The sequence below is a fragment of the Trachurus japonicus genome, chromosome 7 (genome assembly GCF_045865225.1).
Source record: "Trachurus japonicus isolate A0001 chromosome 7, Traja_1.0".
Lineage (NCBI taxonomy): Eukaryota > Metazoa > Chordata > Actinopteri > Carangiformes > Carangidae > Trachurus > Trachurus japonicus.
Genome location: NC_140913.1, coordinates 20,884,827 through 20,902,340, shown reverse-complemented (window position 1 = coordinate 20,902,340; position 17,514 = coordinate 20,884,827). Strand labels below are relative to the sequence as shown.

General features: G+C 40.5%; 1 long non-coding RNA gene across 1 annotated transcript in view; it reads right to left on the bottom strand.

Moving 5' to 3' along the window:
• LOC146984676 (uncharacterized) overlaps window positions 1-17,514 on the bottom strand; it is a 53,969-nt gene that overhangs the window by 33,526 nt on the left and 2,929 nt on the right. The gene's annotated exons all lie outside the window — the stretch shown is intronic.

Here is a 17,514-nt window from a genome sequence, read left to right as displayed (position 1 = left end):
GGTTAAGTAGTGATGAAGACAGATTTAGTTAAGCTAGTTGGTTTTATGGCAACTGTTTTTGTGTTATTTAACATCTATATCTAAATATCTCTATATCTCAAAAGGTTAATTTCCATTACTGTTAATACATACAAGTAGGGCTGGGCGATAAATCGATTTTATCGATTAATTCGAATTTGTACTTTACGTCGATTTATTTAAATGAAAATCGATTTTCTCTTCAACATCCACCACCAACGCTCCCTGCTGGGCTCCCGTAGTTCAGAGTGCACGCGCCCCCCACAACATCTCTCCCGTGTTGTTGCTCGCTATGAAAGGAACAAGACCCAAACAGTCACCACCATGTACCAGCTACTGCTAATGACGGCGGCACCAGTTGCCTGTACCCGACGTGGTCCGACTCTCCGACGCCCGACGGTCGGGCCAGTGTGTTCCTGGCTGGTGCGTGGCGGCGGCAACCAGACCGTCGGTGCGGCGGCGGCGGGCATCCCCAGGACAGGGCGCTGTGCATCAGGAGAGAAGCAGGGAGACACGGGGTCTAAAGCTCGCGGAGCCGCGGTGTGCACTGTGCAGAGCGACCGCTCAGGCTGCAGCGGTGGTGCTGATAGAGCGGAGTTTATGTTGAACAGGTAGCCTAATCTTTGTTTTTATTGTGGAAGTTGTGAATTCGATATTTTACTCCGCATTCAAAGCTGGCGCCGTGTTTTCTGCTGGCAGCAGGCTTGTTGCTCTGCTCTGCTCTGGGGTCGGGGGTAGGGGTGTCAAACCTGCGGCCCGCGGGCCAAAACTGGTCCAGCAGGGAGTCCAATCTGGCCCTCAGAATGAATTTGCCATGTGTGAAAATTACATAGAAGGAAGAAGAGGCATAATATTGTTGAAATTGCATGTATTTTTGTCAAAACATTTCAGATTGTTCATAATATGATTTGTAAAAGAATAGTTCATTAACTGTAAACATCTTATAATACAAAGGAAAAAGTTCTTTTTATTTATAGTACCATATCATGCTATTATTTTACTGGTCCGCTCACTTGAGATCCAGTTGTGCTGTCGTAGACCATAGCTTTAGGTGAGAGAGGGGGAAAATCGATTTAAATCGTGAATCGGATTTTTTGTAAAAATATCGGAGATTTTTTTTTTAGGCCATATCGCCCAGCCCTACATACAAGTATGTACATTTTCCTGAGGTATGAACTACAAAAACAAATGCTGGTAGTGCCATTCAATCAAATACATATGACTTAGAAACCAATCAAGAGGTTTTCCCTACACAGCCAGGTTGTTTCTCTCACACATACACACACACACACACACACACACACACACACACACACACACACACACACGGCTATAAATGCAGAGGAGAGGACTAAACCTGGCTGCAGTGAAAAGCATAAATCAACAAGATTGATCTCCATGGTTTGACTGGTTTACAGAACAAATAAACAGATATACAGACAAAAAGATGGAGAGAAATAGATATAGATTGATTGATTTAACTTCTAATTTTAAGCACAACTTGCTAAATGTACATTCCCTGGTTTAGCAAATTCCATGCTGGCTTTATAAAAATGCCAGTTTTCTCACACTTTAGAGTAATAGTGGTGGACAATTAAGGAAATATTTTAAAACTCTAATGATTTAGTACTTTATTGCTGTTTACAACAAAAAATGTTCTTAACTTGATTTCCATTCTATGTTTATTTTTACTGTCAAACAAAGCCTTGCTGGACAACTAAATGCAAATAAAGAAAATGGAAAAAATATAATTTGAACCAATACAAATGAATGATGGACAGTAAAAAGGTAATGTTTGGGGTAGATAATCTGTTATTTAAAATGGGTTTTGCATGTTCAGATAAAATTTAGCACCTTAACATAGTCATGCCATTCTTTACAGTTTAATGTGTACTGAAAGCAGGATGTTACTGCAGTGAGTGGGTGAATGATGAGAGACTGACTCGCACCTTGAAAATCTCTTTTCGAGTAACATAATATTTGATTGACACATACATGAAGTATAACATGGAGTATGTGTTTTAGTAAGTGTTCCCTTTTTAAATTGGGTGTAACAAAAACTATTATACAAAGCCCAGGCACCAGTTTGGGCTATATTATGAGTATTTATGGATATTTCATGAGCCATAGCTTTTCACTGTTTTTTCATCACATCGTAACTCAAAAATAAAGGTCTTCTTTACTAGACCTTTTACAATCAATAAACTGTTTTTTTAATCTTGTTTAACAGTCACTTACTGTCAGTTTTTGTATAAAGAACTCAGGCTATAAATTTAGGAAAGAAATTTACTCCAATCGCTTGTTTTAACTTTCAGTAGGAGGTTGTCTGTTTATTTATGATTGGATTTGGCATAGATCCCTAAGTCATCTAAAAACTGCAAAAGCTGTGATTCAGAATCAGTTTCTGTGGTGCATCACTCTTGACTGCCACTACTGCTCCTCTAGAGAGTTAACCACTAACGGTCATTTGACAAGGTCTTTAATTCCCTTCATCTAAGCAGTTTTCCCTCGACTTTGGTGGGTTTTCCATGTCTGCACAAGCACACACCCATGTCTGGAGCGGTAATGCGTCCCTGTGAATAATTACTCAAGTGTATGCATATACCATTGTCATAAAACCCTTGCAAAAGGAAAAAAGTATTATTTTTAAATCAGCCCACAGAATCATTTGCTTTGTAGCAAAGAAAAGTGGAGTATGGTGGCTCGGTGGACATATTTGGTCATGTAGGTGGAGTGTAGACTGCAAAACAGAAAAGGATCCATCTTTTCTAGTTCACTTCTGACCAAATGGAGGAAATATGTCTCTGGATAACATGGCTCCACCAATACGTTTCCTGCCCTCATCTTTCTTTTTTTTCATATTAAATGTTTGGTAATGTTTAGTGTCTTTTTTTTAAACACCTGTGAAGAAGTTCAACCTCACGTTCCATTACGGCAAAGCCGGATATTACGTAATCAAACCTCATGTGTTTCCAGTTACACATGCTGATGTCACCGTTTTGCACTTTTGCCATCCAACTCTGAAATTGTTGGTAGTGGTGGTGGAGACAGAGCAACATGGAAGCCATTATGTAGCCTCTAATTAAATATCCAGAGAGATCGTTGTCACCATGTATTTTTGGCTGGAGATTGAATAGGTTGTATATCAATGAATATTACAAGGGTATATAATCAAGTTTCCACCATAAGTACATGCACATTTGAAATGAGTCATTAACATCTGTGGGAAGAGTAGAGCACTGGTGGATATCATGAACCTATACATAATTTAAAGCTAACATTTGAAATTTTATTAGTCATTCTGTCAGTTCTGATAGATTTAATTGATTAGAGAGCTCAAGAAAATATTTATCTCTCAGTAGCTGTAGGCATTTTGTGTGTGTATTAGAGATTCTGCTTGTCTTAATCATTTTTCCTCATGTCAGGCTTTGCTTAGGTACTGACATCTGGGCATTTATAGTGCTGGAAAGTAATGGCTGCTGGCTGGGGCTTAGCATACTTCAAGCCATACCTTAGAGGGCTAAGCAGGGGTTTGTTCAAACGGACAGATATTCCAGCTCTAATTTGAGCTAAAAGAGAGGAGCCAAAAGTTTGGACTGAGCTGGCTGAGGTGATAATAATCCATTTATTGTGCATAGATAATTTGTTTTAACAGATTTGTTTCAGCAGAGTTTTTCACTTACAAAATTCAGCTTCAGTGCAATATCCGCAAAACAAGAAGGGTGGACTAGCATGTACAACAAAAACACAATACATGGTGCGTATGTATATGATGTACTTTTCTTCTACCAATCCAAAACAATGTCAGAAAGAGTAGACGCTTAATGTTAATTTGACTGCGTCGGAGTGAATAGAAACAAAGTGACCCTGCACAATATCCACTATATCTCCTTTGAATAATGCCTATTTAAGATCATGAATACTAAGACAATGTCAGCAAATTGTTAATGTAACATATTTGATGCACTGACGAATACTAATATTAAAATAATCAACAGAACTACTAATATTAAAATAATCAACAGAACAAAATATCAGTCCCAAATATTTTACTCTGCCCAAACGCACAACTGGTACGGGGGAAGAAAATACTGAACCTATGAAAAGCCTGAATCAACACCTCTCTGACATAGTTACTACTATAAAACTACTTAAGTTACACAATGGCAGTTTTTCCACAGGTCTTGCTTGTATTGCTACCTGCCTCTGTACTTCATCCCACTGAGGAAGTAAATGCTAAAACTTTATTTTTGACAACACACACAAGACCATAATAGTAGCAAAGACGTAGTTTACTTTATGTTCACTGTTTGTTGAGCAAGTATAAAATCAACATTAATGGAATGAAAAGTCGTCTACAGCCTCTATACTCTTTTCCTCACTCTGGTGGTGTCAATCACTGTGCCATCCCCACAAGTGCATAATATAACAATAAATATATTTATGGCAAGACGTAACTTTTGACTGTAAATATGTCTTGCCAACACACAAATAAATGGGTATGCCAGTTGAGCAACATATGTAACTAATTATGAACTCTTTTTTTGTGTGTTTTAACAAGAAAGTGAGGGAGGCAGGGAGAGAGATAAAAAGGAGACAAGACACTCAATCTTTTGGTGTAATTTTAGCAGTACTTGCGATGTCTCACTTGTGCATTCATGCAAAAAGAAAAAAGAAAAGATGAAGTAAAGAAGCAGGATGAAGAACACTGTCACCCCGCATTTATGTTACACTATAAACATCGTGGCATGCCAAAAAGATGTAGCATCAAACCTAAGCTAACCAATATAAATTATTTTATATGCAGATACGGTTTCAGATTTACCCTGACAACATTCCGAGTGTCTCTCCACCTCAACAAGAACACTTTGTTCTTGTGTTTAATCACTGGTACTGGCGGAGAGACTGCTGTGGTTATGAAATGCAGCCAAACATTTCAGGGAATGTGCCAGTAATGAATAAAGGCTTAGCACTTTGGCTCTATTTTACATGTTTGCTTCTATGGCATTCTCACTCCTATGTGTAACAAATAACCGGTCAAACTCCAATGATATAGACAAACTCAATTTTGAGGCTTCTTCTTTGGTGGCTGATTAAGTTGTCCTTGGTCTTAAGAAACAAAAGACTTAAGGGTGAGCAATAAATCAATGCAGACCTTGTTTCCCCCAGGCTATTCAGCCACTTGGGGTGTAAAACGCTCAAAGGCAATGAGCACATGAAAGTCTGGAGCTGTGGACAGATTCTGCCCAGCAATTATCCTGTCTGCGTGCCTCCTAAACACTGCATACCAGATATGGGCCTCTTCAGCAACAGTCCCAGTTATGGAGACACAGATGCTAATGACACCATATTTTCAGAGCTGCAGAGACACAGGGCCTCTGGCCATCACTTCTAAAACACATGCCACACAGCCTGCACCACCCACACCACACAGACCTGTTATTGATGACCACTGACGGCTCTCCTCTTCACCCGACACGGTGTGGCCGCCATAGGCAACAAGGCAGTAAATACAACTTGTCAAGGTAACGCAACTTAGTCATAACTGCTTATCACTTACCTACACTTATCTTGTTAGTGAGGATAGATAACCTATAAAGATGTGTTCACAGTCGCACATTTTATCTTGGTAGAGTTGTGCTGTCTAAGACTTTCTTTCTTTTTTTGGCTGCTGCCCAGTAAGGACCAGACTGACAAGCACCTGTCACGTGGATTGATGTGTCCAGCTGGTGAGCAAGAGGTGGGCTTAGGGAGACACAGGAGCTGGAGCAGCACACATTAAATCTGATGGCCACGATGAGAGGGGTGTGGTTGAGACCCAAGCAGAAGGTTTGAAGGTGATAGCAAGATGAGGTAAGATGGAGGGGTGGAAGGAAGGAAGGGAGGGATGGATTATTGAGCGAGAAGGTGACAGGAAGTGTATCTACCTTGGATATTTTCAAGGTGACTCAGTGCGACAGAACATTCCCAAGGGTTTACTACAGCAAAGAGAGGGATATATAGAGAGAGAGAGAGCGTGAGAGACGAGAGAGCAAGAGAGTGAGTGAGAGAGAGAGAATTTCAAGGTGCAAAAGCTCTTTGCAGATGTCCAAATACGCAGTAAATCACTCTGAGAACCTGAGGGTGCTCAAATGCTTTTTGACTGAATCTGTCTCCCAGCCCAGCGGCTCCAGAATGACTAAAACATTAACAGGAGTCTTCAGGGTAGCGGCAGCAGCCCACCCATCCCCCACTAGCGCCTGCACAATCCCAGGACTGTGCAAACATAAGGCTAAACCAAAATGGCCTCCATTCAGATGTTTGAAACCAAGAGAATGCTCAACTGGAAGATAGGCTTGTACACAAACTATCTATTTAGCCGTGTGTCCCCATTCCCATGAGTCATAAAGCTGCCCCTGGCATTTGAGTAGAGAGGTCTGTGTGTAGAGTTACAGGTGTTCGTTTTAACATGGTTGCTCAAAAAAAAAAAAAAAAAGTTTATGACTTCTCTTCTATGGAGGGCTAAGGAAACAGAAGTGACACTGGGCTTAAAAAAAAAGTTTAAACCTAGGATGTAATCACCTTTATAGCACAATAACAAAAAGGCCTACACAGCATGCTATGCAACCATACTTCTGCAATCGCCATGCTTTTCTGCAAACACCCACCGAGAAGAGGCAGCAAACCTTTAATCAAACCGACAGTCAAAGTGCTGAGAGGGAGGAAACAAATTACTTGTGAATGAAAACAAACAGCAATATTCAATTTTATTGTGTTCTATTATAAACACATAAAGTATTACAATGAATATAAATAATAAAAGAAATGGAAGCGGCTTCCAAAACTTCATCAGCCTGAAATCATTACTTGATATTACTTCCTTTGCTTCTGAATAGAGGGGAAAAAAACAAAACCAGTCTGTGAATGTTCAGTAAGGAGTTTAGTGCAGCACCATTATTCAAATGTGCAATAACATTAATGTATCTATTTCTTATTGCTCATAAATGAGGCGAGTAGTGAAATGGATAGTAGTGAAATGAACAAAATTCTTTCAATAGTTTTATGGGTACAAAATTACAACTCCACATTTTGAATTCATTGAACTGTAACTGGCAAGCTTGCTTTGAGAGAGTGAATAAATGGTCTTTTCATGTACGCTGCTTAAACTTTTTAAATGCTTAACCTTAATGTGTTATGGTCTTAACACTGCTTTTTTCCTCGCAGACATTGTCCTACAGATAATATTATCGTCACTCCATCCCTCATTTTGCCCCCTTTGACCTCCAAATGAAAATGACTGACATGATTTAATGCTAATGAAGAGAACATTAATAGGGGATATAATCCAGTGAGTGCTTATAATTACAGCAGTGCTTTGCAGAAATATAACCACGATTGAAAATCATTCAAATACAGTTAGTAGTACTAAATAATTATTCGTATAGCATTACACATATATGCTTGGTTTGCAATTTGCTTTGAACGTCCTCTGATAGAAAGACAGAAACAGGGATTTGCCACAAAGGGAGGGAAAAGGATATGTGCAGAGGCAGCACTAGCTGTGGCTCTCTGCTGCCTAGATGTGTGTGCTCGACTGCCCCCTGTCAGATGCAGCTGTCATTGCACCAACACCATCAGAAAGGAAAAAACCACTCCCTATAATAGAACAACCTAGAAAAAATGTCCTATGTCCTGTATATATTCATATATATATATATTATTTATATTATCTGCAGTGCATGGTGTTATTCTCATTGTCAATGAAAGCATTGAAACTGTCAGAGGATCCTGAAGGGATGAAGGATAGCACACCTTTTGAAACCCCAGAGATTTATCCCCTTTGCAAAATCTTTAAAACACATTAGTCAAAACAGTAAACTTCTGAATACAAACGTGAGATGCAATATGGTGTTCCAGGTTTTGCAAACATGGACACTCTTAAGGTAAGGTCTCGGATGCCGAAATTTGAAAAATTACATATATGTGAACAAACAACTAACTTCCTGGTCTCTTGTGCTTGAAATCATTAAGATAATCTACTGCCACCCAGCTCAGTTTAGAGCTTTTCCATTTCATTCTGTTTGCAACGGCCAAAAACTGGTGAGCATTTTTAATGTTTTTCATTTAAACATTTCCAGGCAAAGATTATATATTTATTACTGTTTCAGTTTGAGCCTGGAACCAGTGTGCATGGGGGGAAAACATGCTGCCTGCCTGCATGCAGCCTGAAAGCATGAAGCAACACAAATATATACCAATAACATTTTATATCCGTAATTGATCAACAAATAGGAAGGAATGGCACAAGCATAGTAAGGAAATACACAAGGAATTAAATGTATAACACCACCTAAAATGCATGGAAGACTGTTCACAAGTTCATATGGTTGTTTTTAAAAATGAATTGCACTCATGGTAGAAAAGCTTAAACACAGTATATCTTTGTGACAGTCCATTTTACATAAAGCCTGAATGTTCACTGGTACACTAGCTGTGATGCAGTAAAACTACCCTGTCACAAACACATGCTGTGTGACCGAACTGCAGAGTAGCCCACCAAAACTGATGGTGTGGGAATGGATACTGCATTACAGTACCTCAGTCTATCTAAAGGTGGCAGCACAGCCCCTGACACAAGACTGTCTTCTGCAATCACTGCTAGAGAGCATCTTTAATGTCTCAACATAAACCACCAGCACCACAGAGAACCACCTGGTAGGTGATCAGTAACTTTGTGAATGAAGCCAGCATCATGGTAGTCCTGTGTAAACATAAGAACTTTATAAACTTATTAGAACTGCAAGTATTTGCTATATTATCAATCAATAGTCTACCATATCCCTGTCCCCATCTTAAGTGAGAAAATACGACATTGGCACTTTTCACGCCTTGAGGAGTGCTTTGTTCTCAGTAACACCTTCCCCTGAGAAATGAACACAGGACAGAATACACAAGAGGGGGCACTGCAGATGAACATGCATCGCTGCATTCATTTTGCAGTGCTGAAAGTCTGCTCAGTGCAGAATGACATCACTCAACCAAGTCCACTGGAGCAGAACTAGAGCCTGTAAGGCTATTCAAATTAATTAACAAATGACCTTAGATTAAAGGGGGAGTCACAGATCAGACAATGAGGGCATTTATCAATTCAATAGGCAAGGCTAATCTCACATGATGCCTTTCTATCATTTCTCTGTACTGTAACCCCCACACTCCCTGACACTGACACACACTGTATTATACACAAGTTAATATAAAAAACAGCTCTAGGGTGTCGAATAATTTACTTTCGTTTCACAGCTGTTTCAATGAAAACCCAAGTTGTATTAAAATGCCTTTGGATATAAAAGCATCACTGGTTGTTTTTTTCCTATTTGGGGAGGAAAATTCCACAATAAAGAAGCAACCAGGAATCCTGTCACGGTGCTGTCTGATAAAGTGTGAAATAAGCTGCAGCCTAGATAGTATTTTCTTTTATTTCAAGAACAGACTATATCCGAACCATCTCAGAGAGACAAGTCAATCTCAAGGTTCACTAATACAGTCCCATGGACAGGGGATAAATCCCTCGTAGGCAACAAAAAGCAGATCAATAAAGAAAGCATGTAAACAAACCACAGTGGAAATGAAGTTGAGATGGATGGAGAATGGGATAGTGAGGGTGACCAGCAGTGTTTCAAATAAAGCACATTGGGCAGAAACTGAAAGGAAGAATAAAGGGCAGAAAGCCAGGGTGACTGTCGGGGTGAAGAGCAGTGGGAGTGCAAATAAGGAGTGGGAGAAGCTCGGCCATGAAGGAGAGAAAGGAGCAGAGAATGAGGTAGAGAGCGCATCAGGGAGATGGGGGAAGAGAGAAATTGAGGGAGAGAGAAAAACGGTAGTGTAGAAGTGATTTATGCTAGTTGTATAATTTTCTACAATGCTGCTCCCCCCTCTTCCCTACGGCTCTCCTTTCCTCCTCCTTATACCACCCTCCCACCAGGGTGTGCTCCTCCTCACTGTCACACCAAGGAACAGTCCCTGGCCACACCAGCCAGTGATTAAGATTCTGCCGTGATGCGACTGCAGCACTTCGCAAATGGAAGACTGGACATAATTTCCCTAAAATGCTGTTTTTTATCACCTATTTCCCCTTCATCAGCTTGCCGCACACGATTGATAGCTGATGGCACCTCTGACAACTTAACGTTTTTATGGCTAGATTTATGGGCTATCTGCTCCTCTCCTTTTACAGCTCAAACTCTGTAAAAATGCTTATTTCTCAGATAAGGAGAGGGAGGGTGTGTGTCTATGTGTATGGAATGGTATCACACCCAGCTAAATGTATGTATGAGAGCAGGGCCCACCTCACTGCATTGCAGTCTAGATCTGTGCTAGGCTTCCAGTGCTTTATGGCTACTCTGAGACTGAAATTACCTCTGCATAGCACCATGGATTAAATAATACTTCTCACTTCTCAGACAGCGTGGCACCCAAATCTCATCAGCTCTTTAGCAGCACACATTTGCCTTTATACTCTTTCTAGGAAATAATAAACACTGTAAGCAACTGTATATGTAAAAAAAAAACAAAAAAAACATGTTTATTCATACAGACCTCTCTGTCCAAGATAAGGCATTGTTTGTTTGTTTTTTTTCCAGTCATGCAGCAAAACAGAATCAAAAGCGATTACCAATAAAAGAAATATACCCTGGCCTCACAATATACCGCAAGCTCTAGAATCCGTTGTTTTGTTTTTTTCTTTTATAAAAAGGTTTGTGCATTTCTGGCATGTGTATGCATGCTGGCTAATTATGTGAGGAGAAAGATGTAGCATGAGAGCTCATTGACACTCTCACGTCAAAACAGGTTTGGCTAATTGCAGTGAAGTTAGGTAGGTGAGCTTTAATAGCAGGGAACACCTGAACACAAACTACCTTGTTGAGCACTTGTGTGTGTTTATGCTTCTGCACATGTTGATGCAAGTAAGAGATTCTCAGTGTACTGGGGGCCTGCTGGACTCACTGGGCTGTGGATGAAGTGTGGCCACTGCAGGTTTCTCTCCCTCCCTGGTTAGATTTACAGCCAGTACAGGCTCCCAGTTAGCCTTCTCTTCTCTACTGATGAGCCTGGCAGATCCCAGACAGATGCCCTGGGGGACTGGAGTGTGACAGGGAATGGGGGAGGGGAGCAAAGAGAGGGAGAGAAAAGGAGAGAGAGGGAGAGATGTGAAGAGCAGGGAGGAGAGAGAAGGGGCGAGAGAACCAGTCTGATGAGATCAGTGATTCATAGACACCCAGGAGGACACACCCTGGGATGGGGTAATACCACACATGTTTTAACTAGGCTGGCCCATAATTCATTAGGGTTACCAAGGCTGCAAGGAGCACCTTAGGAGAGAGGCCCCAGAAATCATCTCTACATGTTGTTAGATGCAGGCCACATAGGGAAGGAGATTAATATTCAAGGCTACAGTGTGCTCTCACACAGTGGAGAGTACCAATATGTTGAGAGGAGAAAAACAGCACATTTGATGTCTGCATATTTCCACATCAAGTCACAGGTTGTTCTGAATTTTCCTCATCCCTTTTTTTCTTGGTACCGTTTCTGTATACGAGGGTGTCAGTGGAAATTTTATGACATGAAATATGTAGCTGCAAGACGTGCACCACCAATGTGCTCAAATACAGCCATCTTCTTCTCAGTGCAGTGCTAACCTCTTCCAGAATACAGATTGTACCTCATGCCTCATTATGGCAGATATATACTACTAGTCACTGTGCACTACATAAAAAATAAAGCAGACTGGCCCTCACTGGCAATAAGAAGAGAATTACACACCATCATCTTTGTTTATAAAGGTCTTCTAATAAAGCTGCCATCTATAACATCCCTTCTAAAGTTTCAATAATCCACACAACAATCAGGGATAGCCAAACATAGATAATCTACAAATGAATTGAATTTAAGACTGTCATCAAACGATACCCTGCCTATCAATACAATAAATTAGGCCTACAAAGAATGTAAAATCACCTCATTCGACAGTGGGAAGACTGTCCCAAATTAAACTTTAATTAAATTAATTAATTAAACTTAACTTTAATTTGGGACATTCTCAAAGATTTTGGTAAATGTTTCTGTTGCCAGTCATGCGTGGCCTGTCTCCTTGCTGATTTCCTCTGACGTACTGCTCTTTCTTGCTAAAGGAATGCTGAACCCAATGACAATACGTGATTAAATAAAAAAGGTAAAATATATCTACTGTAAGTGTATTCTTGAGTAAAACTTCGTTCCTCACCTAAATTCAAAGAGTAAGCCACTGCAATTCCACAACACTCACCATTTCCCATGAGGCCCAAAACAGCTTCTAGCGCAGTCTTCACTGTAGGGCTTAATTGCTCTGATTATTCCCCGTAAGTGCTGTTGCTTTCTCTGGCTTGAGTTTTATTGCAGGGCAATGAGCAGGTATGATTTGATTGTGGCTTTGGAGAGCAGATACAGCTCATGTTTTTTCAATTAAATTTGAGGTATTTCTGCAGTACACCTTGGTTGACTGGTTCGGATTCCTTATTACCATTTTCTGAGAGCATGGCAGGATTATGCACAGGAGACCAGAGGTTGATGATAGTGAACAAGGCCATTACACCCTTACTCAGCACCTGGGAGGTCCTGTATGACTAAACTGCACTGATGGTTTATCATCACCTTGTTCCCTAACACAGCACAGACCTGTTGACATCATACTGTGAAATTCTGGACATATGTGAAGTATTGAGAGAAATACACAACTACCAGGTAACAACATGACCTCAGCGCAGTAAAAAAAATTCTTCATCATCTAAATACGATTTAATAGAAGGCTATTAATCACATAATGTAAAACATGGTCCCTTCTAAAAGGCCACAAACTGAGTTATCCATTGAAAAATGGTCTCTTTCTGATTAAGCAATCACATTGCAAGCATAGGCTGCCCAGATTTCATAAATCACTTCAAACATACATGGCATTTGATTAGAAGCCATTAGCTATGAGCAACAGTGTGTGTATGATGTGCATGTGGGGAGGCATGTGCATGTGTCTCATCTCACATTTTCCATGGTTTGCTCTTTAGGATGTTCCTCATTAGTGTGAATATTAATGCGACCAGAAAAGGGGGGAGGAGGGGAAGAAAAATGTAAAAGGAATTTGGAAGAGCTTTTTAAAGGGGCCATTTCATCAGAATCGTTATTTTTTTGCGGTTCTCTGAAGGCTCGTAACTGGCGGTCTATGAAGAGAGACATGCCGCAGTGGGGCTTAATTTAAAACCTGAAAGGTCACTGCACTAAGAAAGGTCCTCAGCTCAGCCAAAAATATAAAATGAGGAGGAGAAAAAGAAAGCAGTGGGGGAGGACGAGTGGGCCAAGAAATAGACCAGAATGAAAGGAGATCAGAGGATTGGGAAGGGGGAACCCAGGCGGGAGGAAACACGTTCAAGTAATTTGGAAAGACAGTGTTATGGAAGAGAGTACAAAAATGGAAAAACACTGAGGAAAGAAGAAAACTCAGAGAGGATAATGAAATGAGTTGCAATTGAGCTGGAGCAGACCTAGCATTAAAACAGATGCAAGAGGTTTTTTGTTTACTTTAATGGTGTTTTTGCAAGTAATTTGTTATAATGGCCTACAATTTCAGGGAAAAACACTGCATCCACACACAGTGAAGGATTGCCAATCTGTCCAACAATCTGTGTTGGCAGTAACACAACCCTCCCCGAGCCTTTGCTGAATTGGGCTTCCCGGGCTTGATACTGGACCAAAGTGCTAATGGTCAGAGACACTGCATTTCTCCTGAGATCAGTCTGTCTGAAAGTGATGATGACACTTCATTTGGCTGAGAAATGTATGTCATGAGTTGGACTTGGCCTTGTTAACAATAGTAAACAGTTTGGCAATAAAGTTGCCCTCCCCCAACTCTACCTTACATTCCACAAACTAACATTGCAGCCTTCAATCACTTGTTTATCTATCAGCCCACTTTAATTGTCCGCTGGGTTTTTGACTGCAGCGCATTACATAAAAGTACGCAGGAGCCTCATGGCAGCAGCACGACAGCCTCTGATGTAAAGCCTTGCGCTTTGTACAGATAAGACGGGTTCAATTTTAATGTTGCTAGCACACCGAGACGCACCAGGCTCACTTGTAAAACAGAATGCCCCGTTCGCTTGTAAACGCAGCAGCCCAAGAGGAGGGAAGAGATGGGGGTTGGGTAGGCTGAGGTGGGGCTGAATTAAAAGGAGGAGAGGAATTCCACTTGTCCAGTTCCTGCAATCCATTCAGTGGATCAATTTCTTCCCTCAAATTCCCAATCCATTCCCCATCTCTTTTAAAAACTAATACCCAATTCCAATCACAACTGCAGTAAAGCATATCTTGTAAAAGGTCATAGTGTGACCTCTGAGTTCTCTAAATTGGATGCTGGTTGGCCCACTTTCCTTTGAAATACTGCACAGCCTGATATAAAAACTGCCCGGTACACAATCACCTCACCAGTGGGACCTGCATCCCTCCCATCAGTAGGTGTTCAGTTTGATGCGAAGTGTCACAGCACAGAGGGTTTTACAAGATGCTGGTTGCCGATGTTGACGCAAACAGGAACCAGAACTCAAACATAAACTAGAGCATGGGGCCCAGGAAAATTTGGGGGATAGGTGTATCTGTGTGTCCATGTGTGCTTGCCATAGGCAGCATGCCGATAACAGAGCATCTCTCCTGCAGCCAGCCAAGGGAACTGATCAGATGGACGATCAAACACTAATCATTCCCTCACGGCCCATACCGAGTAAAGCTGTCATTAATTTTGCGGAATTACATCAAATCTGAGACATTCTTTATGTGGCCCACGGCCTGTAGACAGTTATACGACAGGGACTGCTGCGCTAAGCAGATGGGGCAGCTTGGCTGTGCATACTAAATACTACCGTCCCCCATTTCTCCATCTCCGCCCTCCCAACATTCTGCCCTCCTTCCAGGCACTATACTCCCGCTCCCTCTTTCTTTGTTTTCTACCCTTCTAATGCCTTTCCTTCACTATATGCTCACATATTATTACATCACTCTTCTCACAGTGATGGGCAATATTCAACTCAAAAACACTTGTTCTGCTTTAGATAACACCTTGACAGAAAATAAACGGCACCGTCTTGTGTTCTATTCCGACACAAGGCACATCACACTTTAATTTAGTGTGATGAGGAAATAAATTGTTTGCCGACATAAATCTTTAATGTTTGTCTCTTGGATGTTGACAACTCTAACAGTTTACTTGCCTACACACAACAGAAGGTCATAATCCCATTTGAGGTTTCCTTAGCAACTGATTACTGCTGAAGGCAAGCTGCAATTTATGACTAGTGACACATACCTGCCATTCCCTTTGAATGAGACATGTGGTAAGCTATATTCAGACAGACCACCTCAGGTAATAAAACTGCAGTAGCACTCAGGGGCTATACCATTTTCTTATATTGAGAGGAATTCCAAGCCAGGCTGCTAGAAATCAGCAGACGACAGGGATTAAATTTGTGTAGACTAGTTCTACAACCCATAAATAAAGAGCATGCTGAGGCTTTTGTGCCGACACAGTTGATTGTGTTGTTTTTTTTTCCTAATGTTTAAAAGTGTTGATATCTTTGCAGTTTACACTTCCCACAGAAAAAAAAACGTATAAATTCAGTGTGTGTGTGTGTGTGTGTGTGTGTGTGTGTGTGTGTGTGTGTGTGTGTGTGTGTGTGTGTGTGTGTGTGGTTGGTGGGTTATGACAGACAGAGGGCCCATAACAGCAGGCAGTCAGGTCAAGATCAAGCAGTTTCATGGACAATCCACTTTCAGTCTAGTCTCTATTAGGGTGAAGCCTCACATTCCTACTGCACAGCCATCTTCTAACTTCACACAACAGTGACGCTTCAAAGTCAAGGCTACCTGAGGTCTGCCGCGATGTTTGCCAGAAAAAGTCCTTTACATTTGGGAATATCTGTTTCAGTCAACTGAAATCATAATCAACAAAGCAGAAGCAAGATATCCAATTCAGCATCTAGAAGCAAACAAAACCAAATTAAGCACCTAACCTATTTTAAACCTTTATGTCCTAATATAATCACGTATAATATACAGAAACAGTGGATACTATAGTCTTTGCAGTACAACCTATTCAATTATCCCACTGCAAAGAGAGCCACTACTTGCAGCACTACTTTGCCCACACAAGCTCAGCACACTATTAATCCACTTAAACACAATTTATAGGGTCTCAACATCGACTGTCCGTCGGCATAAAATTACATGAAGCGTCCTTATAGTGTCTTCAACAGACTAAATTAGCCAAACTGGACTTACTAATTGAGGAGGAGTAAAGTACTGTGTGACTGGATTGACTCGTCAATGAGCAGAGATAAATAAGCAGGCTACAGGCAGTATGGGAACATCAATAACTGTAATAATACAGGATGAACATTATTTAAAATGCAGTTGCTGAGGCATGATAACCTTAAATCTTGAATATTAACTTTTATTTCCACTTCTGTGATCTGGGTTTTTCTTTTTTGTAGCTGCGGGCAGAAAACTGCCTTTTGCCAAAAGTATGGCAATTTTTTTTTGGATTATCTTAGTTTTTCTAGTCATTTCTGACCAAGTTCCCAGAATGTAATTGTGAGTTTTAAAGTAAAATACATATTTGAATATTTTCTTTGTAATAAAACAAACAATTTCACATATAATTGTAACACACAACCTCTAAAACTTAAAAGTGACTTCCTTCTTCTGAGGCACTGTCATTATGTAGTCATACTTAGCTGTTTTTTTGTAATATCTCCAGGAGCTAATTGCACCAGACTTGATTAATTAGAGTTGAAAGGTATGTTGGCCTTAAGGAATTCTAATTTCTATCTTTCAGATCTTATGCCACAGCCTAATAAAATATTATGTTTCTTTTATCCAATGCCTCCTCTGCATTATGTTAAGACTCAGATTAGATCACAAGGCCATGGATCAGTTTCAGGAAGTTAAGAGAGCATGCACTATGTGTTTTTGAGGCTTTAGGGATATGGTCTGCATGTGGCAACCTGAATGCAAAGCATTGGGGTTTCAAGATGGTATACTGCCATCTGCTGTCTGGTCCCATAACATCATCATCATGGTTTATTTGTATACCCCATGTTGGAAGGCACAGAAAGGTAACTAAGAAAAAAGATAACTCAGTAAGATGACTAAATAAAGAAATCGCTTAATTGGAACATCTATTCAATTGAAACCTAATAATTACAAATAAGTGAAATTTAGAGTTATGTGGAGAATACAGTATTTTACTGTTCTAGGCCTAATTAAATGGCCTTCTTATGTCTACCTTTGAAAGTGCTTGGAAAATACGTTAACAACATTGACAACAACAAAGCACACACATTGCACACATCTGCTATATTTGTTGAAGACTATGACAGGGACGGTTGCAAATTAAAAAGAAAAAGAAAGAAAAAAAGTGAACAGGAGCATGGAAATAAGTGT